A 27,011-nucleotide genomic window follows, 5' to 3' on the forward strand; every position below is an offset into this window, starting at 1 on the left:
CCCCTCCCCCGTTCATGCTCTGTCTCTCTCTGTCCCAAAAATAAATAAATGTTGAAAAAAAATTAAAAAAAAAAAAAAAAAAAAGAAGCTGTGGACAACCCAGCCCTGACATCTGCCAAATTACTCACTTCGGTGGCTGCCCAGGCCTCCCTCTGAGTTCCATTAGGAAACATTGGTTTTTTTTTGAAACAAGCACTTGAGAAGGGATTTCAGCTCCCTGGGTTTCTGGGTGACTTCCTCTGTGGTTGGCTTGTCCCTCTGCCTCCTGGTACCTCTGTCAGGCATTCTGAGCTTCCAGCAATCTTTGTCAGAAAGGGGATAATTACGGCTGGTGTCCACCTGGGCTCTGTTGGTCCAGCTTAGTCCCTGGCAAGCTGCTTCTCACAGACAGTTGAAGTGGAGGTTCGTATACCCTTCAGATGACAGGTAACCCTTGGGCCCCTCAACCCCTGTGTGAGCCCCTCCTGTCCCTAAATCCCAGGAATAGAGAAGGGGACCCATATTGAGCACTAGCACCACAAACTGTTTAGTTTGTGGAAAAGCAATACCTTCTAAAGTATCCATCTTGTACCTGGAACTGAGAAGGGTTTCACTCCGAATGCTAAGACATACAAGTGTATAAAGAGCTGTGGGTGTAGCCCTGTGCCATGGTTGTACAGCAGGAGGTTATGGATGACTCCCCCGGCAGCACTCGGGGCTCCCTTTGAAGCATGTGGCTGATCCCCTTTGGGAAACAATCCTTCAGACCCCATCTTTGCCAGGGATATATCTTTGGCGAAGCTATAGCCAATGGGAATTTGGGAATATATAAGATGGGTATGGACAGCTAATAGGAATATACAAAGTTCAAGAGACTATGAGTTTGGAACCAGATGGCTGAGAAATGTCTTCAGCTTACCATCCACACACAAGGACAATACCATTTCAGTTTACTCAGGGAGCAGCAGGAGGAGAAATGGATCATTATGAGGGCCACATAACTCAGAGATGGCTCCCCTGTGTTGAAGGAGCTCAAGATAGTTAGCCCACCACTGTAATTGGATCGGGGCAGTAGGGAAGGGGGGTGTAAAAACTTAGAACACAAAATTTGGTGCCTAAAAGCCACAGGCTGATAAAGAAAAGAGGAAGAAAGGTCACAGTCTTTGGATTTATTCCTCCACGCTGCCATTTTCCAGGATACAGTTCAGTTCGTTGGCAGGTATGTTTCAGAACACTTGGGGACAGGAAAAATAGACAAGCATGTATTTTGGGGGAGTTCAGGACTGAGTAATTCTCAAGTGGATTTGCTCACATTGCCAGGATTAGATTGACTCCTTCACTTAGGCTGAGGGGTCGTAATGCAGAAGACGTCGTTCCTCCCAGTAGACCATCTCAGCACATTCCACGGCATTCTGTGGGGAGAGCAGAGAGCTTCAGAACCATACCAGCTCTTCTAGAGGCTGGCCCAAATGAAACATAGTGGGCAGAGGGCTGGCTGGAGCGTGGGACTCACAAGAGAGAGAACTGAGGGAATGGGGTGGACCACACTGAACACAGAAGGTGCTGGGTGGGTCTGTCATTCAGGGTCAAGATGGAGGAAAGGTTGCTGCTGCAGAACATTCAAGAAGATTTGGAACAGAACAGATTGACTGGAAAATAGGTAAGGAACATGAATCTTAAAAAACAGTAAATCTGAAAACACCAGATGCTGAGGATATGTGGGAAATGGGTATTTTTAAACACTGTTGTTGGCAGGTACCCTGGGACCGCGTGGCAACCCTCAGTAAGCTGAAGGTGTGCATACCCGGGACCCAGCCATGCTGCTCCTCGGTGTATCCCCACCGAGGTCTTTGGCACAGGTGTTCCAGAAAACAAGCACAAAGATTTTTTTTTTTTTTTGAAGCACTGTTTGTAATAGCAACAAAAGTGAAAACAATCTGTCTCTAGGCAAAAGAATGGACAAAATGAACTCTAACTTGCTCGTGGGAGGCATTCTATACTGCAGTTAAAGTGAATGAACTATATCATCATGTATCAACATGTAAAATCTCAAACACATATTGCATTAGAAAAGCAGGTTGCAATACGGTACACACGGTGATTCCTTTTACATAAAGTTTCAAAACACATACAAATGGTACTCTTCGGTTTAAAAATGCCCTTGAGGCACCTGGCTGGCTCAGTCAGTAGAGCATGTGACTCTTGCCCTCAGAGTTACAAGTGCAAGCCCCACATTAGGTGCAGAGATTACTTAAAAATAAAATCTTTAGGGGCACCTGGGTGGCTCGTCAGTTAAGTGTTCAAATTTGGCTCAGGTCATGATCCCCTGGTTTGTGGGTTCGAGCCCCACGTCGGGCTCTGTGCTGACAGCATGGAACCTGCTTTGGATTCTGTGTCTCCTTCTCTCTCTCTGTTCCTCCCCGGCTTCGCTCTGTCTCTCTCTCTCTCTCAAAAATAAACACTAAAAAAAATTTTTTTAGTGTGTTTATAATATGTACCAAAGACAGAAACATACATGGGGTGAATTTCACCAACCTCAGGGAAGTGGTTACCTTTGAGGAGAGAAGGAAGGAAAAGCCACGTAGGGATTTAGCTATTTTTGTAGAGCTTTATCTCTTTAAAATAAATAAAATAAATAAATAAATAAATAAATAAATAAATAAGGCAAAATATTAGCATCTGTGTAATCTCAGTGTCTGTCTACAGATGTCGACCTATATTACATTTCACACTTGTGGTAGATTGAATAATGGTCCCAGAGATGTCCCTCCATGCCCTAATCCTCAGAATCCATGCATATCCTACCTCCTGTGGTAAATGGGCCCTCGCAAATATAAGTAAGTTAAGGATCTTGAAATAGGGAGATTATCCTGGGCCCAATGTCATCACCAGGGTCCTTAGGGAGGCAGGAGAGTTAGTCAGAGACAGGAGATGTGATCGTGGATGTAGAGGTTGGAGGGATGTGCTTTGAAGATGGAAAAAGAGGCCACTAGCCAAGGAATGCAGGCAGCCCCTAGAGACCAGAAGAAGTTAGAAAATAGATTCTTCCCCGAAGTTCCAGAAAAAAATGCAGCCCTGTCAGTATCTTGGTTTTGGACTCTGACCCCCAGAACTGTAAGGGAATAAATTTGTGTTGATTTAAGCCGCTAAATTCATGATAACTTGATATAGCAGCAACAGAAAACTAATACAGTGTCTTGGGGGACATTGTTTCATAATTCAAAAGTTTGCTTGCTTTTCTTTTATGATGGTAAGTTGGGAGAAGAGCAGTAAAGTAGAGCCTAGGCCCTGTCTTCCTGTTCCTCCTCCTTTAGAGGAGGTTGAGCCATTGAGGAACCCTCCCCACCCCAGCCTCTGTAGTTTCTGGAAGCCCTGGTTGTAAGAACGTGCCCAGAGCTTTGGGGTGAGCCACACCCCGGGAGAACTTCCGGAGCCGGTTCCCTCCGTCCCTGGAAGGTAAAGCTGCCAGAAGCCCACAGAAATCTGAGGTGACTACAGAGATGAACACGAGCACTGCGTGAGGAGCTCCCCCAACGCTCCCTGGCCCTTGTACTATCTCCTGCAGAGGCCGCGTGGACTGCCGGGGCGGGGGGAGGGCAGCCAGTGCCCAGGGGCTTTGCCTGGGAGTGGAGACTCCAGATGTTGGATGGCCAGGCACCCCTCCAAGGCCAGAAGTCTTATGCAGGGGGCTGGGCAGCAGCACTGTGCTAACAGGAGCCTCGACTTGGGTCAGTGCCCTCCCAGGGGAGTTCAGCAGGCGGCTGCTGCCTGAGATCTGATGGGTGCAGGTGTGAAGTCTGGCCAAGGGAGCCATTTGTTGAAGAGGTTGGCTGCAAGAGAGACTGATAGGAGAGGGGGCTGAGGGCATGTAAGGATCCAGAAAGACTTGTTTTCAGGAAAAGAAACATCTGGGTATATCTGTGTGCATGTGTGTGTGCATGTATGGGTAGGAGGGCTGTTGGGGGGAGAGATGTTCGGTTGGGGGGTGTAGGAGTGGAGGCCAAAGGCTGTGGAAGAGGCTTGAGGGTCCAGAACATGGCACAGGCAGAGGAGTGATCTTGGGTGGGAGGAAATATGGTTCTGCTCTTTCCAGAGCTGGAAACTAGTTGAGAAAGACATGGACAAGCATCTGGAAGGCATGACACCCCACCCACCCCAGAGTCAGCCTGGTGTGGGAGTGGGGAACAAGGGACGATCAAGAGGCTGTATTCACTCCATGTGGGTCACTTGAATTGTTTTATAGTAAAGATGTATTCCTGTACTACTTGTGAAATTAAAAATAAATTTAAATATAGGAAACCCAATGGGCATCCGGGTGGCTCAGTCCGTTAAACGTCGGACTCTTGATTTCAGCTCAGGTCACTCTCTCGCCATTCACGAGTTTGAACCCCGCATCGGGCTCTACACTGACAGTGTGGAGCCTGCTTGCGATTCTCCCTCTCTTTCTCTCTCTGCCTCTCCCCTGCTCCCACTCGCTCTCTCTCTCTCAAAAATAAATAAACATTAAAAACTATATTAAACCCTATAAATATTATAGTTAGTTGTTCAGAAAAGTGGCAGACAGGTGTAAGATTCACTGAAGGGGTAGGATGGGGTTTCCGGATCAGACTAAGTATAGGGGCCCCTCAGGGGGAAAAGCTGAAGAAGTAAAGGGAACGTGTAACAAGTCTTGAGGCTGCAAGGCACCATGGCCAGAGCAAGGACCCTGCTGGAGAGGAAATGGCAGCTGAGGAGATGAGGATCAGACGCTTCAGGGTCTCTGGGAGGCATTTTGAAAGCACAGACTCCACCCCCACCCTCAGTCAGGAAGCCTTCCAGGGGCTCTGGAATTCCCTTGCATTTCAACGGACTCCATTGCATTCATTCATTCATTCATTCATTCATTCATTTTGAGAGAGAAAGATCAAGTGTGAGCAGGGGAGGGGCAGAGAGAGAGGCAGAATCCCAAGCAGGCTCCATGCTCAGCCCAGAGCCTGATGCAGGGCTTGACCCCACAAACTGTGAGATCATGACCTGAGCCAAATCACGAGTTGGACGCTTAACCGACTGAGCCACCCAGGCGCCCCTATATTTATTTAAGTAATCTTTGCACCCAAGGTGGGGCTCGAACTCAGGACCCCAGAGATCAAGAGTCACATGTTCTACTGACTGAGCCAGCCAGATACCCCCCCTACCAAACTCCATTTTATTTTTTTATTTTGGGTTTTTTTTTTTTTAATGTGTATTTATTTTAGAGAGTGGGGGAGGGGCAGAGAGAGGCAGGGGACAGAGGATCTGGAAGGGGCTCTGTGCTGGCAGCAGAGAGCCTGATGCGGGGCTCAAACTCATGAATCATGAGATCATGACCTGAGCCGTAGTCAGATGCTTAACTGAGTCACCCACACGGACCCTGATGCGATCTGTGGACACCATCTCCTCCTCTAAAGGACTTCTCCCCCCAGACATGTGGCTCAGCACCATGGCTCTGGTTACCTGTGACCTAACCTGCAGGCATCTTCCCAAGAGCCTCCCTCCTGCTTTTCTGCCAGCTTCTCTCCACACAGCGTCCTCACCCAACTCCACAGACTCACTCAACCCAAGGTCCCGCACACTCAGAATGAAACACTGAAGGGGAAAACCCTTCCATGGGTCACAGGGCCAGGGAGGGGCTGAGTTAACCCTCAGACTCACCCCAGCTGAGAATATTTCTTTTCTTTCTTTCTTTTTTTAATTTTATTTTTAAGTAATTTCTACACCCAGTGTGGGGCCCAAACTCATAACCCCAAGATCAAGAGTTGCACGCTCTACTAAGCCAGCCAGTCGCCCCAGAATATTTCTTATCAACTGCAGTTTTTATAAGGTAGTAAAATACAAAATAACGGTCTAGTTGGCATGTTCAGAACTTAAATAAATACAACATAAAACAGGTGAGGGGGCGGGGCTTGGCTGACTCAGTTGGTGGAATAGGGGACTCTTCATCTCAGGGCTGTGAGTTGGAGCCCCATAAGTGTAGAGGTTACTTTTTTAAAAATCTTGAGGGGCACCGGGTGGCTCAGTCATTGGAGCGTCCGACTCCTGATTTTGGTTCAGGTCATGACCACCTGGTTTGTGAGTTCAAGCCCCATGTTGGGCTCTATGCTGACAGTGCGGAGCCTGCTTGGGATTCTCTCTCTGCCCCTCCCCTGCTCACATTCTCTCTCTCTCTCTCTCTCTCTCTCTCTCTTTCTCTCTCTCTCAAAATAAATAAACAAACCTTTAAAAAATCTTAAGGAAAAAAAGCAATACAATCATGGGTCTACAATTCTGAAAAAAAGGAAAAAAAAATAGAAACACATTTTTTCCCCCTTTTTCTTTTAGCAACAGTACTGTAATGAGCATTTTTGTAGCCGTATATTTTGGACACCTTAAAGATTCCTTCCAGATAACTTGTAGAGGTAGAACTGACAGGTCAGAAGATATGTGTAATTTTAAAGCTTGATTTCTCTCCAAAAAGGCTGTTCCAATTCTTTCACATTTCTAGAAATAATTCAGGAGAAAGCTGCTGCCCAATAGTGGGCATTGATCTGCTATAATCTGATGGTAGTAAGGGGAAATGTTATTTTAAATGGTTTTATTTTGACTTCTTTGTATTAAGGAGATTAAACATTTTTCTCTTATTTCATTTATTTCATTGTTTTTTTTTTTTAATTTTTTTTTTAACGTTTATTTTATTTTTGAGACAGAGAGAGACAGAGCATGAACGGGGGAGGGTCAGAAAGAGGGAGACACAGAATCTGAAACAGGCTCCAGACTCTGAGCAGTCAGCCCAGAGCCTGACGCGGGGCTCGAACTCACGGACCGCGAGATCATGACCTGAGCCGAAGTCGGCCGCTTAACCCACTGAGCCACCCAGGCGCCCCTATTTCATTGTTTTGATTCCTCTGCCCTGCTCACATCATCCATCTACCTTTTTGGTGCCATGTGCTTTATCAGAGCCCTTTGATGATGAGGGTATTTGCCTCTGTTGCCACATACATCTGGAAAATGTATTTTCCACATGTGTCTTTTGCCTTTAAATATGTTTTGCTGGTGGGGCGCCTGGGTGGCTCAGTCCGTCAAGTGTCTGACTTGATTTCAGCTCAGGTCATGATCTCACAATTCGAGTGTGTGAGCCCCGCATCAGGCTTGGTGCTGACAGCACAGAGCCTGCTTGGGATTTTCTCTCTCCCTCTCTCCGCCTTTCCCCCGCTCTCTCTCCCTTAAAATAAATAAATAAACTTAAAAAAAATTTTTAATAAATAAATATGTTTTGTGGGTCTTGACATATAGAAACTTTTCATTAAAAAATTAGATCTAGGACTGCCAGTCTGGCTCAGTTGGAAGAGCATGAACTCTTGATCTCAGCATCATGAGTTCAAGCCCCACGCTGAGTGCACAGATTACTAAAGAAAATATATAAACTTAAAGAAATTTAAGTCTAATAGGATTTGTTTTGTTTATTTCTATTTCTGTCTTGAATGTGGCACTCATCAATACTTCAGGTAATGAGGTACCATAGTCCCCCTTTATCCATGATTTCACTTTGGGTCTCATTACCCAGTCAACCATGGCCTGGGAGGAGGTGACCCTCCTTCTGACGTAACATCAGAAGGTCAACAGTAGCCTAATGCTAACGTCACAATGCCTACGTCATTCACCTCACTTCATCTCATCATGTAGACTTTTTATCATCTCGTATCATCACATGAAGGGTGAGCCCAGTACAATAAGATACTTTGAAAGAGAGAGATACATCCACATAACATATATATGTTTTTTTTTTTCAAATTGTGGCATATTTTTGTAATCGTTCTATTATCAGTTATTGTGTTAATCTTTTACTGTGCCTAATTTATAAATTAAACTTATCAAATAAATCATAGGTATATATGTACAGGAAAAAACAGCATATATAGGGTTTGGTACCATTCACAGTTTCAAGCATCCACTGGGGGTCTTGGGAAGTATTCATTCCCCATGAATAAGAAGGGACTGCTGTATGAATAGGAAGAATAAAAAGGAATATTGAGAGAGGGAGATAACGTAAGGAGAGGCTGAGTGTGGCAAGATCCCTATTCGCTGTAGCCGATCCAGGTTCACAATGGAATTCCTGTCAGAGGTTGAGATGGAGGGATGGAGGAGGGAGGGAGGGAGGGAAGGAAGGGCAAAGGGGAAAAGGGACAGAGGAAGGACGGACCTGTATGGCAGGGGAGGGCCCAGCTAGACCCAGTGTATAGATCTGAGGATGTCTCCAGGGTGGTTCTGTCTGGTGATGGAACTGGAGTAAGCAGACTGCTGTGGCCAGGAAAACCAGATTATCTCATCCCAAAAGCCAACACCGTGTCTGAAACATCCAGAGGAGGGGACAGAACCTACACGGGGGGCTGTCCTTGGACCCAAGGGAGGGCACAGCTGTTTACTAGACAGGCAGTCTAAACACCACACCAGAAGTTCCGCAGAATCAAGGTCAGATTGACTTTGGTCAAGGTGGCTGGGGAGACCAGGTCAAAGGTGAGTCCTCAGCTTGCCCATCCCTAAGAAGTGAGGGGTGCTGCCCGAAGGAGCTTTTACCTGTTGCTCACTTTACAAAGACTCCACAGTTGTTTTCCTGTTTGCCAAGTTCGAATTTTAAAAACCACTGAAGTCAGTAAACTTGCCTTTCTCCCACAAAAAGCTGAAAAACCCTCAAACATGGTTTGTCTGTGAATTTTAAAAACTGTTCTCTAAGGGGTGCCTCAATCAGCTAAGCATCTGACTCTTGACTTCAGCTCAGGTCATGATCTCACGGTTTGTGAGTTCAAGCCCCACATAGGGCTCCAGGCTGACAGTCGGAGCCTGCTTGGGATTCTCTCTCCTTCTCTCTCTGTGCCTCCCGGCCTCAAAAAAAAAAAAAAAAACCCTTAAAAAAAATTGGCCTCTGTGTTTTCACATTGTGTGTTTAGTGTTCTGCATAGTTGAATTTGAAAACAAAGGTCAGAAGCATTCTTCCTGACTAACTGTAGAAGTTTCAAAAGAACAGGCTCTGGCTAATACTAAGAAGTTACAGAAATAGACTGTTTGGTCACTGGCTGCTTAAAATGGAAAAGCCAAAGTTTTTCCGAGAGGAAACAAAAGGACGTGAGGAGTCTAGACTCTGACCACTCTAACGGTGTGTGTGTGACTGAGTGGGACTGGAAGTTTTGGGGGGCTTGCTCAGCACTCTCTAAATCCGGTAAGCATTTGGGGGTGCCAATGAGCAGGATCTTTAGCTGCACAGCTGTTTTTTCCTTTTTTTTTTTTTTTTTTTAATTTTGAGAGAGAGAGAATACGTGCATGGGGGAGGTGCAGAGAGAGAGAAAGAGAGAGAGAGAGAGAGAGAGAGAGAGAGAGAGAATCTGAAGCAGGCTCTGAGCTTTCAGCAAGGACCCAATGCAGGGCTCGAACTCACGCTGTGAGATCAAGACCTGATCCAAGGTCGGGAGGTCGGTCGCTTAACCGACTGAGCCAAACAGGCACATCTCTGAACGAAGGCAGTTCTCGGTGGCGAGAGGGTGTGCCTGGGGCAGCCAGCCGGCTCCGTGGGATCCTGCCCCTGTGGAAACAGTATGAGTGTGTGATCCCAGAGAGGGTGTGTGTCCCTGGGCCTGGCATTCTGTGTTACCAGGCAACCCAATGTGTCTGGGTGTGTCCCCTCAGCGCTCACTCTCCTGCTAAAGTCTCCAGGCACAGCCTGCTTGGAGGGTGTCTGAGCTGTGGCCATCCCCACCTGATCAGGTCTGTGACAGCCCCCGTGTCTAGCCTCGGTGAATACATGCACAAAAACACGAGGGGTGCGTGGCTCAGGTTCTCACAGACTGCTACCTCTGGATATTGTAGCTGAAACTAGAAGTTTCCATTTGGCCGTGTGTGTGCGTGTCTGTGTGTGCGCGCGCGCGCGCAGACCCCTCTGTGTCTGAGTGTTGGACTATGTAAGGCTCTAGAAGGACCCTGCGTGTGGCTGAGGGTTGAGAGCTCCTCCAGGAGCTGTTGTCCCTCTCTGGAGACCGGCCTTGGGCATCAGGGGAATTCTGCAACAGTGATGGCACCTGACAGTCTTTTCACTGTCCTTGCAGGAATCTTTTGAACTCAGTATTTGGAACCAGCCCCAAGTCTCTTGGTACCGTGGGCAGCGATCCCTCTAGGCAAAACTGAAATGTCTGGAAAAGTAACAAGGCAGACCTATGAGTGCCTAAAACTGGTCCTTAAAGGAATTTTTCAGAAAGAAAAAAAAAAGGGATTTAAAAATATTTTGAACAAAGAAAGAGACATCTTTGAAATAATCAAAGCACTTTCTAGGTTGATTCCTTTAGAGTTCTGTTCTATTTTGATTCTTAAGAGGTCTATTTTAATATTAAGGAGGTAAAAAAAAAAAAAAAAGAGTTCAGAACAGGAGATGATTTGCTCCTGCCTCACAGGGAGGTGGAGACAGTGTTGGGACAAGAACCTGATCCTAGGGTTCACCCCCCCCCCCCCCCAGGGTTTTCCCAGCCTGTTTCTGTTTCTGTTTACTTCTGTGTGTGTCTCTGGGCGTGTCCCCCTCTGGGTTGTGCACAAGCAGGCTCTAGGTGTGTCCCAGCTCAGAGCAGCTCCGCCAGCGGGGTGTTTCTCCCCTGCAGGGAAATTCCAGGGGGCAGTGCCGGCCTCAGCTGCGGTGAGACATTATTTCCTTGGGAGGAAACCGGCTCTCGGCAGCCAGGAAAGAAACAGTTTCCATTCTGAGAGGGAGGAGAGGAGGGAGGAGGGAGGAGGGAGGAGGGAAGTGGGTGGGAGGAGGAAGGGGGAGGAGGTGGGAGGGGAAAGAGGGTGGGTGGAGGGAGGGGAGAGGGGGAGGGGGAGGAGGCAGAAGGGAGTGGGGAGGTGGAAGGAGAGGAGGGAGGTGGGACGGAGCCACCCCAGGGCCCACAGGCCCGCGGGCTCCCTGAAGCCTCCAGACACGGTTTAAATTTAGCCCTTCTATTCTGGTTCTTGCAGCTCAGCCTCGCCCCGCAGCCATACAGCTGGCCAGTTTCCCCGAGCACAACTGCTCCTCCAGACAAGGTAGAGGGCGGAATGTGTAAGCTTTTCTCCTGGAGAGGGCACCCCCCCCCCCCCGCCGTGTCTTCTGGCCCTGTGGAATTAGGAGGTACAGAGGAATGGAAGAAACCCACCACCCTAACTCACATTCGGAACCTGGGGCCCCCATGTGCGCGCGCTCCACTGACGCCACCCCCCTAAAGGATCATGGAGAGGAGGCCACGTGCTCAGCTGAGATGGGAACCGACCTAGTCCCGGTTCACTGGCTGGTGGAAACTCAGGCAAGAGAAGGAATGATTAAGGGAACATGCAGGAGGAACAGCAATGAGACATCATCCTAATTCCGGTGAGGCCACCTCATTCTGGTCTCTGCTCAGATGTCCCTTCCCTGACCACACCAGCCCCCACCTCTCCCTCCCTGCCTCTCACCTGCTTCCTTTTCTGCTGGTGTACCCGGCCATCTGATGATGGCATGTACACCTTTGTTTAATGGAAGATCCAGGAGAGCGGGGCTCGGCTTTGCTCACTGCCTGTCCCCAGCGTCTAGGGAAGTTGGCTGCATTAACTGAACACTTGCTCTGTGCCAGGCACTGTATTATGTGCTTTGAATGCGTTAAGTAATCTTAGCCTTACTGTGGTCCTGTGAGGGTTTTTACCCAAGTAGAAAAATGAAGCCCAGAGAAGTTAAGAATCTTGCCCAAGGACATAGGATTTGACCCTGGCCCTCTGTGCTCCTACACATGCCCTGGATCGCCAACCATAGTGACTTGGCCCTTTCCTCCACCCTCGCACAGCCTCTGCTGGGGGGGACTACCCTGCTCCTTCTGCCCTTGCTGAATTCCCTGTGCCAGTCTCAGGAATGCTGAACCAAACCCCTAGACCCTGAGCACCCCCAACCAGCCTGGCCTTTGGACAAGGAGAAGAGGAGCATTCATACTGAAGGGATCCAGAATCTCTCACTGTGAGTGGTTTTTCCCGTACTCCCAGTATCTAAAAGCAGAGTCTCCTGGAAGGATTCAGCTGTCACCAGTCTCCTCCTCAGGAGATGGGCTCTTTCCACGGGAGAGAAATCTGCTTTGGAGTAAGAAATCACATAAGCAGGTATTGTCACAAGACTACCATATTTCTTATCTGTTTTCCTAAGGGCCTACTTATCTTTCCTAAAAGCCATTTGATGGGACACCTGGGTGGCTCAGTCGGTTAAGCATCTGACTCATGGCTTCACCTCAGGTCATGATCTCATGGTTTTGTGAGTTTGAGCCCCCTCGTCGGGCTCTGCACCAACCGTGCGGAGCCTGCTTGGGATTCTCTCTCTTTCCCTGTATCCTGCCCCTCCCCTGCTCATGCTGTCTCTGTCTCTCTCAAAATAAATAAATAACATTAATAAATAAATAAATAAATAGATAAATAAATAAATAAATAAAATCCATTTGTTTTCCTGTAAATGCCCTTCTCCCCCTCCCCTTCCCCTATGAGGATGGTATAGAAGCCCCAAATTCTAACCACCTCCTTGAATTACATTTTTCTGTGAACTCACATGTATGTATATGAATTTTAAAATATCTCTTCTTTTGCAAATCTGTGTTTTGCCAGTTTAATTTGCATGTTCCCAAGAACTGAACCTAAGAGCGTACAGAAAAAAGTCTTCCTCCCAAACAATGCCAAGTTCAACCTGGAAGGAGAAACACCGGTGGTGCCATTTTTCAGATGGAAGGGGACCCGCTGACCCTGACCATTTGTTGGCAGTCAGGATGGATTTGTGCTAATTTTTCTGCTATCTGATCACTGTACATCCAAGGTCACTATGATCTCTGCAACTGAGTTTCTTTCACACAGAGCGAACAGACACTGGAACCTACTTCCTCAATCTGACTAACATGCTTCCAGTTAAAAGGCCCACCAGGAAGAGCCCCTGCCCCCAAGCAGCAGGTTCACTGGCCTAAGAGGGCAAAGTGGGCACTTACTCTGGGGGAAATCACTGTGGTCTGCAGTGCAACCCTTAGCTCTGTGGGCCAGAGGGGATCCCTTTGGCAAGACTGACTCACACTGATCAAACTCACCAAGCACCGATGTAAAAACCAGAATGCTATCTTCCTATTTTGCCGAGAAGCCTGCTTGGCCCACAAGATGCTTACGTTGGCAGGTGTGGATGGTCTCTCTTTCCTGCTGGGTGAGTCTGGCAGGAAACTATACTAGAATGAGAAGTATAGTGGGTGGGCCTGGAATCTATTGGTGTATCTCAGTGGCCCAAAGTGATGAAAGGGTCAGATGTCTATGAGAAGAAGCCCCCTGCTGGACGTGTGGTTTGTTGGGAGAAAGCACCCATTCTTCAGCTCTCAAAGCTTATTTCAGAGAATGGCATGTAAACCCTGATAAACTTGGAAACGGGAACTGCTCTTAGTGCAGGGACACAGGGCACCCATCCACCAGGCCCACCCCCAGGGAGCACTTAGACCTCTTAGCATCGTTCTGAGGTGTTCCCAGCCGGTGGCTGCTGGCCTGCGGACATATCTGGTGAGAGAAGCTGGGGAGGAGAGCTGGTTGGCTGCCAGTAGGAGAGTGACATTTATTACATAGAGCCCCATGGTTGGCTTGGGAAGACCAGGTTAATCTCTGGATAGACAGAGATCTTGAACCCTAGCACTTGGATTTGGGACACCACAAGTAGACTTCTACCCAAAGAGCAACTCACCCCTAGCCCTGCCCAAAATGTACCACGTAGTCATTTTTGGAGTTAAGGTACAATAGTCCTGTGAGACCCCTTTTGAAAAGCAAATCCACCTAAAGAGGAATACAGAATTCTTTCACCTAGGATCCTTGGAATTCTGTAGGTGGGTAAATGAGTTCTAGAACTACCCTGCAATTTCTGGCTATATCTGAGTACTCCTGGTTCTGTGGAAAGACATTCTTTTTCCACAGACTGCTTGGAAATGACCAGAGCAGTAAAAAGGAAAGAACCAGGAGGGAAGTATTTATATGTAGATAGAAGCAATTTTCGAGACAATATTGTTAAACAAAAAAGCCAGGTGCAGACCAGGTGCCTAACATTTAAATAAGAAAAGGCAGGGTTCCAGCTCACGTTCATTTTTGCTTTAGATGTGGGGAGCGGCTCTGGAAGGAAGACGAAGCTGGTGAAGTTTGAGGCCAGTGGGACAGGGAGGGAGAGAAGCTTCTCACCACATTCTCATTTCGACTTTTAACTAGTGGCCCATGTGCTCAAAGAACAATTGGTTTTTAAAAATCCTTTCGGGGGGCACCTGGGTGGCTCAGTCGGTTAAGCGTCCGATCGGTCAGGTCATGATCTCACGGTCCGTGAGTTCGAGCCCCGCGTCGGGTTCTGTGCTGACAGCTCAGAGCCTGGAGCCTGCTTCGGATTCTGTGTCTGCCTCTCTCTCTGACCCTCCCCCGTTCATACTCTGTCTCTCTCTGTCTCAAAAATAAATAAACATTAAAAAAATAATAAAATAAAAATCCATTCGGCCTGATACTCCACCACAGGTGCTCCTGCCTCTGGCTTCAAGTCCTAGTTCTGTGCTGGGCTGTTCACCTGCTCCCAAACCCTCATCACGGACCAGGCAGCACTACACATCTGCGGCGCAGGGACCCAGGGACCCTGGCAGGGAGCAAGTGTCGAGTGGGAGTGGCACAGAGGGTCCTCGAGCAAGACTTGTGGCACAGTCCATATCTTCACTTACACCTCATAATGCCCAGAAAGACTAGAAGGACCACAAGCATCTAACCAAGGCCATGGGGTTAGGGAAACTGAAGGACTCAAAAAAAAAAAAAAAAAAAAAAAAAAGTCTGCTTTTTGCTCCTTTTCCTGCTTCTATTCTTGCTAGGACTTGCACCCCCGCCCCACTCTTCACATGCCTCATAACGCAAATAGCATATGTCCTCCTTGTAAAGGATGAGGAGTTCATGATTACTTTAGAACAGGTAATCTCTAAGGAAGGACCAGGTGAGAAAGACTGAAGGAAGACATCATATCTGTATTCCAGACCGCCCCCCCCAACCTGCCCGCCACCCCGGCACAACACAACTCACCGCCAAGACCCACTGGTTCCAAGGACTAACACCCGGGCCCTGTGTTCTAACTGGGTCCTGGATGCCTGAGACGACCCATATACCAGACCCAGGAAAATAGAAGGGGCTCTCCTTTCCTTTCTGAGCCTCCCAGACACCTTGTACACGCTCGCTCGCTCGCTCGCTCTCGCTCTCGCTCTCTCTCCCTTCAGTAAGCTCTGCTTTTACCTCCTGCTGGCTTGAGTTTGATTTCTATCCTGGGAGCAGCCAGAGACCCTCTCAGCTGGTCCCTCAGGACCCCCCCACCCCTGGGTCCCCAGACCTGGCCTGCTGGCATTACCCCCAGGGTGTCATGTGGGCCACCCCCAGCAGATGGCAGCATGTAGCTGGCCTGCTGAGGAAGGGTGCCAGGCACACACAGCACCCAGGAATGGGGACTGGATGCCCAGAGAGAGGACTGGCAGGGTGATTCTGAGGGCAGGAGGTGCTGTGGACAGGACTGAGCAGGCCCCTTCATCTCTTCTGTTCCATAGGCCACTCTGGAGTCTGGTGAGACACTTGGACCCTTCCCAGAGTGAGATTTTTAGTTGTTTGCTTTTAAGTAATCTCTACACCCAACATGGGGCTCTAACTCACAACCCAGAGATCAAGAGTCACATGCTCTACGAACTGAGCCATCCAGGTACCCCCAGAGTAAGATTTTTAAATGCATAAAGTAAAATGCCCAGGATTACAAACGAGGCAAGTTATACTGAAATACAGTATAGTGGTGGGCCTGATAACTTCTATGATTTTGAAGTCATGATGAGTGTACATATTCAAAATGTTGGCAACTGTGATGTGTTATGAAAATAGCTGTCACTCCCAGTAGGGACAAAGTCCCAGTAACCGCCTGCACTAATGTGATGTGATGTCTACACACACAATGGAAGGAAATGCTAGATTTCAATGAAAGATTAACGAAAACAGACATGTAAAAATTTCCCTTCCAAATTCATGGACTCCTAGAACCTTGATCACAGGCGAAGAAACTGAGGAATGAAGGTTTGAAGGGGCACCAAGTGGGGAAGAAAAGATGGATTTCTAGCCCATCTCTCCAAACCAGTGTGTACTTTCTTTTTTTTTTTTTTAATTTTTTTTTTCAACGTTTATTTATTTTTTGGGACGGAGAGAGACAGAGCATGAACGGGGGAGGGGCAGAGAGAGAGGGAGACACAGAATCGGAAACAGGCTCCAGGCTCTGAGCCATCAGCCCAGAGCCCGACGCGGGGCTCGAACTCCCGGACCGCGAGATCGTGACCTGGCTGAAGTCGGACGCTTAACCGACTGCGCCACCCAGGCGCCCCCAGTGTGTACTTTCAAAGTGAGTGTCCGAGGGCTCCTGGGGGGCTCAGTCTGTTAAGTGTCTGACTCTTGACCTCAGCTCAGGTCATGACCTCCCAGTTCGTGGGATTGAGCCCCGAGTCCGGCTCTGCACTGACGGAGAGGAGCCTGTTGGATTCTCTCTCCCTCTCTCTCTCTCCTTCTCTCTCTGTCTCTGATTTTCCCCATGTGCATACCAGCACACACTTTCCTTCAAAATAAATAAACTTTAGGAAAACAAAGTGAGGCAGCGCCTGGGTGGCTTAGGCCGTTAAAGCGTCTGACTTCGGCTTAGGTCATGATCTCATGGTTCCTGAGTTTGAGCCCCACATCGGGCTCTCTGCTCTGAGAATAGAGCCTGCTTTGGATCCTTTGTCCCTCTTTCTCTCTGCCCCTTCCACTCTCTCTCTCTCTCTCTCTCTCTCTCAAAAAATAAATAAAAGCATTTTTAAAAAACAAAGTGAGTGTCAGAAACAAAACCAAAAAAAATGTCAGAGACACAAAAGGGGTCTGGGGACTGGTCTAGCTTCTGCTAGGACACTTTGCCCCAGCTGGACACAGGCACGAAGTTTACGAGGGTGGATGTCCCACCCAACCCCTCCAGGCTCTCTGGTGACAGTTGAAAAACAGGGCCCGGCTGGGAAGACCGGTCAGGGTTTCTCTCCCTCTCATTTCTCCAACTCCCCTCCAACGTCCCCCCTCTGCCACCCCATCCACTGCACTTCTGGAGAGACCATGCCCTCGGAGCTGGAAGCCAAGAAATCCCCAGGAGCCTCCTCCCTTGGGAAGGTAGTTCACCCCAATAATGGCCAACAGCAAGGAAGCCGGGGGAAGGCCTTCCTTCTGCTCATGCTTCAATCTTAACAGATACTCTGAGTCTTACTAAAAAGAGAAGCACAGGGGCACCTGGGTGGCTCAGTGGGTTAGGCGTCTGACTTCAGCTCAGGTCACGATCTCACGGTTTGTGGGTTCAAGCCCTGCATCAGGCTCTGCACTGATAGCTTGGAGCCTGGAGCCTGCTTTGGATTCTGTGTCTCCCTCTCTCTCTGCTCCTCCCCCACTTGTGCTCTTTCTCTCTCAAGCATAAATAAACATTTTTTAAAAATTAAAAAAAGAGAGAGAGAAACACAGGCCAAAAATGGCAACACCAGGCCAGGCCAAGTCACCAAACTGGGCTCAACACCTAACCTGATTGCAGTTTCAACCTCTGCTAGAATGGAAGTTTTAGCCTGTCAATTGGCATGTTTTAAGTTTATTGTTTTTTTAAAGTAATCTTTATATCCAACATAGGGCTCGAACTCCTGTCACCTGGGTCCTCTGCCTCCCCAAAAGGAACAGGAGATAATCCACCCAGCAAGACCTTCCCTGCCCTTTCCCTTAAAGGAAAGTGACTCTGCCTCAAGCAATCCTTTCTTCTCTTTTGCTAATAACTTCCTCGCCCCACCCTCCTTCCTATAAAAACTTTCCATTTTGTACAACTCTTGGAGGTTCCCCTCTACTTGCTAGAGAGGATACTGCCCAATTCATCAGTTGCTGAATTAGATCTTCAATTTACTCAGCTGAATTTTTGTTCTTTAGCAGTCTGAACCTAAAAACAGGGCAAGGGCACCTGAGTGGCTCAGTCGGTTAAGCATCTGGCTCAGGTCAGGATCTCAAGGTTGGTGTGTTTGAGCCCTGCCTCAGGCTCTGTGCTGACAGCTCTGAGCCTGGAGCTGCTTTGGTTTCTGTCTCTCTCTCAAAATAAATAAACATTAAAAAAAATTTTTTTTTAAGTTATTAAAACAGGTCAGCCAGATGCAGTTTACCAATTGTTTGTTTGTTTGTTTGTTTGTTAAGATTTTTTTTTCAACATTTATTTATTTTTGCGACAGAGAGAGACAGAGCATGAACGGGGGAGGGGCAGAGAGAGAGGGAGACACAGAATCGGAAACAGGCTCCAGGCTCTGAGCCATCAGCCCAGAGCTGACGCGGGGCTCGAACTCCCAGACCGCGAGATCGTGACCTGGCTGAAGTCGGACGCTTAACCGACTGCGCCACCCAGGCGCCCCTGTTAAGATTTTATTTTTGGGGGCCCCTGGGTGGCTCAGTCAGTTAAGCCTTTGACTTCGGCTCAGGTCATGATGTCACCGCTGGTGGGTTGGTGGGTTCGAGCCTTGCGTGGGGATCTGTGCTGACAATTCAAGAGCCTCGAGCCTGCTGTGGATTGTGTCTCCCTCTCTCTCTGCCCCTCCCCCACTCACTCTTGATCTTTATCTCTAAGATAAACATTAAAAAAAAAAAGATTTTTTTAAAAAGTAACCTCTACAGTCAACATGGGGCTCAAACTCACAACCCCAAGATTAAGAGTTGCATGCTCAACCGACTGAGCCCGGGTACAGTCTTACTTTATGTCTCAGGGCTTGGCATATTCCTTTTCAGTTTCACTTGTGTTTTAAAAAATTTGAGGGGCGCCTGGGTGGCGCAGTCGGTTAAGCGTCCGACATCAGCCAGGTCACGATCTCGCGGTCCGGGAGTTCGAGCCCCGCGTCAGGCTCTGGGCTGATGGCTCAGAGCCTGGAGCCTGTTTCCGATTCTGTGTCTCCCTCTCTCTCTGCCCCTCCCCCGTTCATGCTCTGTCTCTCTCTGTCCCAAAAATAAATAAACGTTGAAAAAAAAAAATTTTTTTTTAAATTTGAAACCCACATGAAAATAAGCAAAATGGATGCCCATTTACCCCCCAACCAGATTCTACAATTATCAATCTTCTGATAATTTTGCTTGACCTGGTGGATTCACCCAGTTTTGAAAATCAATTAATAAGTTTAGCCAATAGATGGTTGAATACTCAAGTAGTAATCTCTTAAGAAGGAGTGCAAAAGGCTGAGGAGAAGAGATAAATTGGAAAGACTTCAGGAAGCACGTGCACGTGTGCATGCGTGTGTGTGTGTGTGTGTGTGTGTGTAGTGTTTTTAAATGCCAAGAAATAGATCTGTAAGGATACATAGCAAATGCTGAAGGTCCCCTGGGGGTAGCAGGAGCAGGAAGAGAGATGAGACACAGGCTTCTGCATTTTATTTGTATAGGTGTCAGCATTTTTCAAAAAAATTTAACCACAAGCATGTACTACCATTGGACTTCTAAAAAATAATAAAATAGGGGCACCTGGGTGGCTTAGTTCGTTAAGCATCTGACTCTTGATTTCAACTCAGATCATGATCTCACGGTTTGTGAGTTTAAGCCCATGCTGGCAGTGAGGAGCCTGCTTGGGATTCTTTCTCTCTCTCTCTCTCTCCTCTCCCCGCCCCCCCTCCGCCACCTCTGCCCCTCCTACTCATGCTCTCTCTCTTTCTCAATATAAATAAATAAACTTAAAAATTTTTTTAATTAAAAATTATAAAATAAGAAAAAGTCTTTTTCAAAGACTTTCTTTTTCTCAAGTACTGTCAGCCCACTGAACAGGAGCTGAAAATGGGTTTATAAGTAACACAGGAAAAGTCTTCCTTAAACTTTAGCTTGAGGGCTTGGAATTTCCAACAGGGACAATAGAAAGGAGACATTCTCAGCAGGGTCTTCAGTTAAGATTCTCCTTATCAAGCCCACAGCCTGCCCTTCCAACAGTAGTTTACCAAAGCCTGAAAGAGGTGTTGCCTAGCTAGTGAATGGCCTATGGACGGAGGTGATGCTGGAGTATCTGGAGGCTCCCTCTCTGGGGTCTTGCCAAAGGAATTGATACATTTTCTGATGAGGGATGGACCAGCTGCTAGCAATCCAGAATTGTTGAGGTTCCAGATTTGGAGTAATCTATGCCTCCAAAAAGCCACACCTGAGAGCTTTAGAGAAGCACTTCTCTGATGTGAAATGTGCCAGGAAGCCCTGGAGGCAGATTCTGATTCAATAGCTCTGGGGTGGGGCCCCAAGACTCTACATTTCTTTCCTTTTTTAAATTTTAAAAAATTTTCTTTTTTAATATTTTATTTATTTTTGAGAGAGACAGAGAGAGAGAGAGAGAATGAGAATGAGTGGGGGAGGGGCAGAGAGAGAAGGAGACACAGAATCCGAAGCAGGCTCCAGGCTCTGAGCTGTCAGCACACAGCCCGATGCGGGACTTGAACTGGTGAACCACAAGATCGTGACCTGAGCCGAAGTCAGACGCTCAACCAACAGAGCCACCCAGGCACCCCAAGACTCTGCATTTCTAACCAGCTTCCTGGCCCACAGCCTTGCTTGAGTAGGGAGGTTCTGGAGTACTTGACCTAGAGGCCCTCTACCCTCTCGAACTTGCTCCTTTGACTCCACAGCCTGTCAACATACATTAAAATGTGGCTGACAGTTCCTGGTGCCATAGTATGAGCTTGACTGCTGCATCCCTCACTCCTGAGGGACACTGGTGTCACTATGTTTGGGCACAACTTCATCATGGTACTGGTGCCAGCTTCCCAGATTGAGCCTTCTCATCCCACGCCTAGCCCCGCAGAGTGGTCAGGTGCAGAGCAGGGGGTGGGGTACAGCCCTCCCTGCCCAACCTTACCTTCCATGAAGTGCCTTAGCTGCCTAGGCAAGCGTGCATTTCTCAACCTGCCCATGAAACCAGTTTCCCCAGATCCTTACAAAATGGTTCCTTACAAAACGGATCCTTACAAAATGGTTCCCCGTAGGGTGTGCCTCCCCCATCCAGTTGTGGAACAAAAACCATTTGTCTAAAACTGAAAAATGGGAATAAATGTTGTTGAAAGGACATGAGGAATCATATTCTTCTACTTTTTTTTTTTTTTTTTTGAGAGAGAGTGAGAGAACACAAGCAGAGGAGGAGCAGAGGGAGAGGGAGGGAGAGAATCTTAAACTTCATCTCATGATCTCATGATCCATCTCATGAGCCTGAGATCATGACCTGAGCCAAAATCAAGAGTTGGACGTTTAATCGACTGAGCCACCCAGGCGCCCCCTCCTGCTTTTTCGTATGTTGAAAATTATTTAATTTTTTTTTTAATTTAAGGGTGGCTCAGTCGGTTAAGCCTCTGACTTCAGCTCAGGTCATGATCTCGCAGTTCATGAGTTTGAGCCCCACGTCAGATTCTGTGCTGACAGTGTGGACCCTGGAGCCTGCTTTGGATTCTGTGTCTCCGTCTCTCTCTCTGCCCCTTCCCTGCTCACACTCTGTTTCTCTCTCTCTCAAAAAATAACATAAAATAAAATAAAATAAAATAAAATAAAATAAAATAAAATAAAATAAAATAAAATAAAATATTAAAAAATAATAAAATAAAGTTTAAAGCAGTTTATTCTTTGGGGTGCCTGGCTGGCTCAGTTGGCAAGGCATGTGACACTTGATCTCAGGGTTGTAAGTCCAAGCCCCACTCTTGGGTGTAGAAATTGCTTAAAAAAATAAAATATATTCTTAAAAAAAAGAAAGAAAACTGCTCTAAAAGCAGATAACCTTAGAAGTACATATACAGGAAAAAGTCCTTGGGTTCATCATCACTAACAACAAATTTGAAAGTCTGCCCAACTATAAGATCCTAAATGCCTATGTGAGGGTGGAAAAAATTTTCTTCTACTATTCTAAGTTCTTTGGCTAGTCTAATAATTAAATGAAAATTAAACAGGGGAAAAAAAGCAAATTTAATTTTGTATATAAAAAAGCCCTATAAAAATATGAGATCCAAGGGGTGCCTGGGTGGCTCAGTCAGTAAGTGTCTCACTTTGGCTCAGATAATGATCTCACGGTTCATGGGTTTGAGCCCCGTGTCGGGCTCTGTGCTGACAGCTCAGAGCCTGGAGCCTGCTTTGGATTCTGTGTCTCCACTCTCTCTGCCCCTCCCCTGCTCATGCTCTGTCTCCCTCTCTGTCAAAAATAAACATTAAAAAAATTTTTTTTTCTTTTAAACAAGACCCAATGTCAGTCAAGCAATTGAGGCTTACATGCCACCCTGAGCTAGGGAAAGGGATGGGGCTGGGACATTGAAGGGGAGGAGGGCAATTTTCAGGACCATGAGAAGAGTAGATGTTTCCTAGGCAGGTGTTGGCCCTGCCATGCAGGTAAGTCTTTCAGGAGATATGTGTGTGTGTGTGTGTGTGTGTGTGTGTGTGTGTGTGTGTGTCTGGTAATAGCTCTCTTTCTGGGTCAGGCTCCCCATCTAACCATCTAAATTTTTTTCGGCAATTAAGGGAGGGGTAAAAGTTTTTCTGGAGTCCGCTGGGACTTGATTGCCTTCAGGTCAAAATAATCTACATGCCAAAGTGGCACATTTTGGGGTGGTACGTTCTGTTCCCGTTCGGTCCCATCTCTGAAACTTTCCCAAGAAGCTTCACAGTCCATAAGTTGAATTGGTAGGTTGCCCCATCTCACTGAACCAGTCTCTTAGACGCAAGAATAGGCCAGTTCAGTTAAACAGTTGTGTCTTATTTTAAGACAGAAATGCAGGTGGGCTCTCAAAATTAGGCCTATTGTGCAAGCAATCAGATATTTAGTAAGAGGCATTTGTATGGAAACAAAAGGAAAACAATGGTTAATGATTGGAGGAGATTATACTCCCGATTTCTGAGTTCTGAGGGCAGCCAGTTGAGAAGATTTCTAGATATCTGTTTGGAAACCTCTTCAGATGCAGTAAGACCAGGTAACGGCAACCTGAGAGATTTTTCTGGTTGGCAGTTTTAATGTCTCTGGTGGTCTTTCTGAGGGGCCACACAGATACAGGCATGAAGACTGTCCTTATAGGACATGTTGTGGTGATTTCTTTGAAGTTTATATCAAGTTGTCCAGCTTTAGCTTGCTTGCGTAGCTCTGGGAAAAGAGCAGTTTTAGTCCTCAATGATTCCAGGTCAGAGGGTCAAAAAAGTAGACTATGCAGGGTCCCTGGCTCAGTTGGTACAGCATGTAACTTGCGATCTTGGGATTGTAAATTTGAACCCCATGTTGGATGTAGAGATTACTTAATAAAATCTTTTTTTTTTCATGTTTATTTATTTTTGAGAGAGACAGAGTGCAAGTGGGGGAGGGGCAGGGGGAGAGGGAGACGCAGAATTTGAAGCAGGCTTCAGGCTCCCCGAGCTGTCAGCACGAAGCCCAAAGCAGGGCTCAAACCCATGAATCATGAGATCATGACCTGAGCGGAAGTTGGATGCTCAACAGACTGAGCCACCCAGGTGCCCCACTGGATCTTGGGGACCTGTCTTCAAGCCCCATGTTGGATATAGAGTTTAGTTAAATAAATAAACTGAAAAAAAAAAAAAAAGTAGGGCACCTGGGCGGCTCAGTCAGATAAGTGTCTGACTCTTGATTTCAGCTCAGGTCACAATCTCAGTCTTGAGATCAAGCCCCATGTTGGTCTGTGCACTGGGTGTGGGGCCTGCTTGAGACTCTCCTTCTCTCTCTGCCCTTCCCCCACTATTCTCTCTCTCTCTCTCTCTCAAATAAATAAATATATATATATTTTAAAGTAGAAGAATATGATTTCTCATGTACATTCAACAGTCAGAAAATTGGAAATGTTAGTTTGAAGAGCTGTAGCCAAATATTAGAGGAAACTAGAAGAATTCAGGACCCGTGTCAGTTTATAAGTCGCAACAAAACCTGGGAGACAATTGGCAGGACTAGAATCCAATATCCACAGGGGTGTACTATAGTTTCCTTTGACACATAATTTTCTCTCTATTTTTCTAATTTTATTTTTTTAACATTTATTCATTTTTGAGAGTGACAGAGACGGAGCGTGAGCGGGGAAGGGGCAGAGAGAGGGGGAGACAGAGGATTGTGCTGACAGTAGAAACATAATTTTCTCTTTATAGTCAGCCCCATTTCTACCAAAGATAACCACGGTAAGACTAATTTGTTTGCAAATTAAGTCTAGTTTGGATAACCTTGGCCTGATTATTTACTTAAGTGAAGCAAGAATAATGATTTACCATATAGGCTCTTTCAAATCTGCTTTGCTGGAAGTTTTCATAAGGAATCTCATATTGGACTTTTAAAAGCCTCTCAAGGCTAAGCCAAGCCAATGACTCACCATCAGACTTTGCCTGCAATACATATAGATTTGGGTGTATTCTTTTTTTCTTGAGGTCCCCAAAATATTCTAAGGTTCCTGAGCCTGCCAGAGATTGACCTTCTTTACTTACGTAGTAAAACTGCTGGGAACTCTGTCTGTAAGCAGGATACCAGACCAATTTTTTCAAGGGCATTATTGGCTCTATAAAGTCAATATTAGTTCCTTAAAGCTGTCTGATCATATCTGAGCCTATGCTTTTATTCTCAAATATGACATTCTAGTCAAAGGCTTGGTAATTTATAACCAATGTTTCCAATTGTGTCCTATTACAGGAGAACAGATTCTTATTGAACTTAAGCAAATAAATATACTGTCATAAAGAATATTTGCTAAGTTTCCCAATACTGGAAGGATCAGGCAGGGAAAGAACGTAAACGTTTCATCTTTGTTTACAAAGGTGTACTTTACCAAATTGCTGTAAGTCATAGTTAGCTTAAGAAAAAAGTGAAAGGGCACCTGGGTGGCTCAGCTGGTTGAGCTTCTGACTCTTGGTTTCAGCTCAGGTCATGATCTCATGGTTATGAGATCAAGCCCCACAACAAGATCTGTGCTGAGTATGGAGCCTGCTTAAGATTCTCTCTCTCTCTCTGTCCCTTCCCTGCTCTTGCTCTTTCTCTCTCTCACACAAATAATAATAATAATTATACACACACACACACACACACACACACACACACACACACACACACTTCTTAAAAAAAGGGGGGGGAAGCAAAAGAGAAAAAAGTTTCCTTAAATCTGGAGAAATAAAACATTAAGGAACCAGCAACATTTCAAGCAAAAAGTCATAAAAAACTATAATCGTCCTCCTCAGTTCATTCAGTCCCATGTTAATTCTTATTCTGCTTGAATCCAGTATTTGCATTCATTCTGGAAACTCTTACCCAGTTCAGTCTAATGATCTTAAAGTTATCAGAAACCTATACTTGTCAAAGTCCTTTCCATGAATTTCCTCGAAGAAGCACTTTTGCCAGAACACTTTTGTGAAAGCATCAGAGTAAAACAGTAACTCTCCGCAAATGACAAAGGCCTATAATGGCCATGGTTAAAGATCTAACAACAATTCATTATAATGCAATCAACAAGGAAATGTGGTTATTTCTATGACATATGATATTTTAAGACAATAACCAGCATTAAGACTGGTTAACATTATCCCAGGACTTAAAGAATTTTATATAACTTCTAAAACACGTATAGTAACATATACCTTTACAAACATAAGGTAAAGAAGGTTTAGTAATTTTCATTTTTATTTATTGATTTATTTTTGAGAGAGAGTGCACAGGGGAGCGGCAGAGAGAGATTCCCAAGAAGGTAACACACTGTCATGGCAGAGTCTGGTGCAGGGCTTGAACTCACGAACCATAAGATCATGACCTAAGCTGAAACCAAGAGTTGGACACTTAACTGCCCAAGCCACCCAGGTGCCCCAAGGTTTAGTATTCTAATTTGACAATGCTTCCCATGTAATTTAACATATCAAATGAACCTAATTAGTTCTAATGTCTCTCATTGTGTAAGAAGAGATAATAAATCTTTTGAGAGGTTCCAGGAACCCTCTGGAAAATCAAAGTTACTCGTATGCAGGTCAGAAAGATTTCATTTAGAATTTGTTTTTTGGAGATTTGTCCAAAATATCAAAAGATTTGAGGGTTTTAGGGGTGCCTGGCTGGTTCAGTCTGTGGAATGTGTGACTCTTGATCTTGGAGTTGTGAATTCAAGCCCCACTTTGGGTGTAAAGCTTACTTTAAAAAAAAGGCAAAGGATTTGAAGACTTGACTAAATAGGATCACAAATCATTATGAAACAATACTTATTTATCTATTTAACTCAAGTGACAGGGGCGCCTGGGTGACTCACTTGGTTGAGTGTACAACTTCATCACAGGTCATGATCTCACAGTTTGTGGGTTTGAGCCCCACTTCAGGCTCTGCTCTGACAGCTCAGAGCCTGGAGCCTGCTTTGGATTCTGTATCTCCCTCCCTCTCTGCCCCTTCCCTGCTCATGTTCTGTCTCTCAAAAATGAATAAAGGTTAAAAAACTTTTTTTAACTAAAGGGACAAAAGATTTTGAAGGCAAATACCAAAGTGTACATAGTTATAAGCAAAACTTAGAACTTTTAATATTGAGAAGACTTAGTTTTCTTAAATAATCAAAGACCTAATTAAGACAACATGAAGCATAGGAAATTATTTTGGTAAGACACAAAATCTTTGCTTTCCAGTCAGATTATTTAAAAGGCAAAGAAAAACTTTTTACAATCTCTTCTTATCAAGACCAGACCAATAGTTCAGGATAACTTTATCCTTTCAGTAGACGAAAGAAAAAGAAGTTCATTTTACATAAGTACACCATTAACATTAAAGTTTATTCTTTTTTTTTTTTTTTTTTAATTTTTTTTTTTTCAACGTTTATTTATTTTGGGGACAGAGAGAGACAGAGCATGAAAGGGGGAGGGGCAGAGAGAGAGGGAGACACAGAATCGGAAACAGGCTCCAGGCTCCGAGCCATCAGCCCAGAGCCCGACGCGGGGCTCGAACTCACGGACCGCGAGATCGTGACCTGGCTGAAGTCGTAACCGACTGCGCCACC

At 46.1% G+C, this 27,011-nt stretch overlaps 2 long non-coding RNA genes across 6 annotated transcripts in view; one reads left to right on the forward strand and one right to left on the reverse strand.

Annotated features, from left to right (window-relative positions):
• Nucleotides 1-1,133: 1,133 nt before the first annotated feature.
• LOC147578734 (uncharacterized) overlaps nt 1,134-27,011 on the reverse strand; it is a 37,972-nt gene continuing 12,094 nt past the window's right edge. For 3 of the 5 annotated variants that reach the window (XR_015255624.1, XR_015255623.1, XR_015255620.1), the window contains one exon: nt 1,134-1,391. This is a non-coding gene — a long non-coding RNA (uncharacterized LOC147578734). Of the gene's footprint in view, nt 1,392-11,436; nt 11,579-11,944; nt 12,079-27,011 lie in introns of those variants that run through there. The other 2 variants (XR_015255622.1, XR_015255621.1) reach the window with 2 other exon arrangements.
• Nucleotides 9,320-14,287, forward strand: LOC147578735 (uncharacterized). The gene is made up of 4 exons (XR_015255625.1): nt 9,320-10,645; nt 10,966-11,968; nt 12,601-13,177; nt 14,104-14,287. It is a non-coding gene; the product is annotated as an uncharacterized LOC147578735 (long non-coding RNA).

This window comes from Puma concolor, chromosome C1, assembly GCF_028749965.1.
Source record: "Puma concolor isolate L17-30 chromosome C1, mPumCon1.1.hap2, whole genome shotgun sequence".
In the NCBI taxonomy this organism is placed as follows: Eukaryota; Metazoa; Chordata; class Mammalia; order Carnivora; family Felidae; genus Puma; species Puma concolor.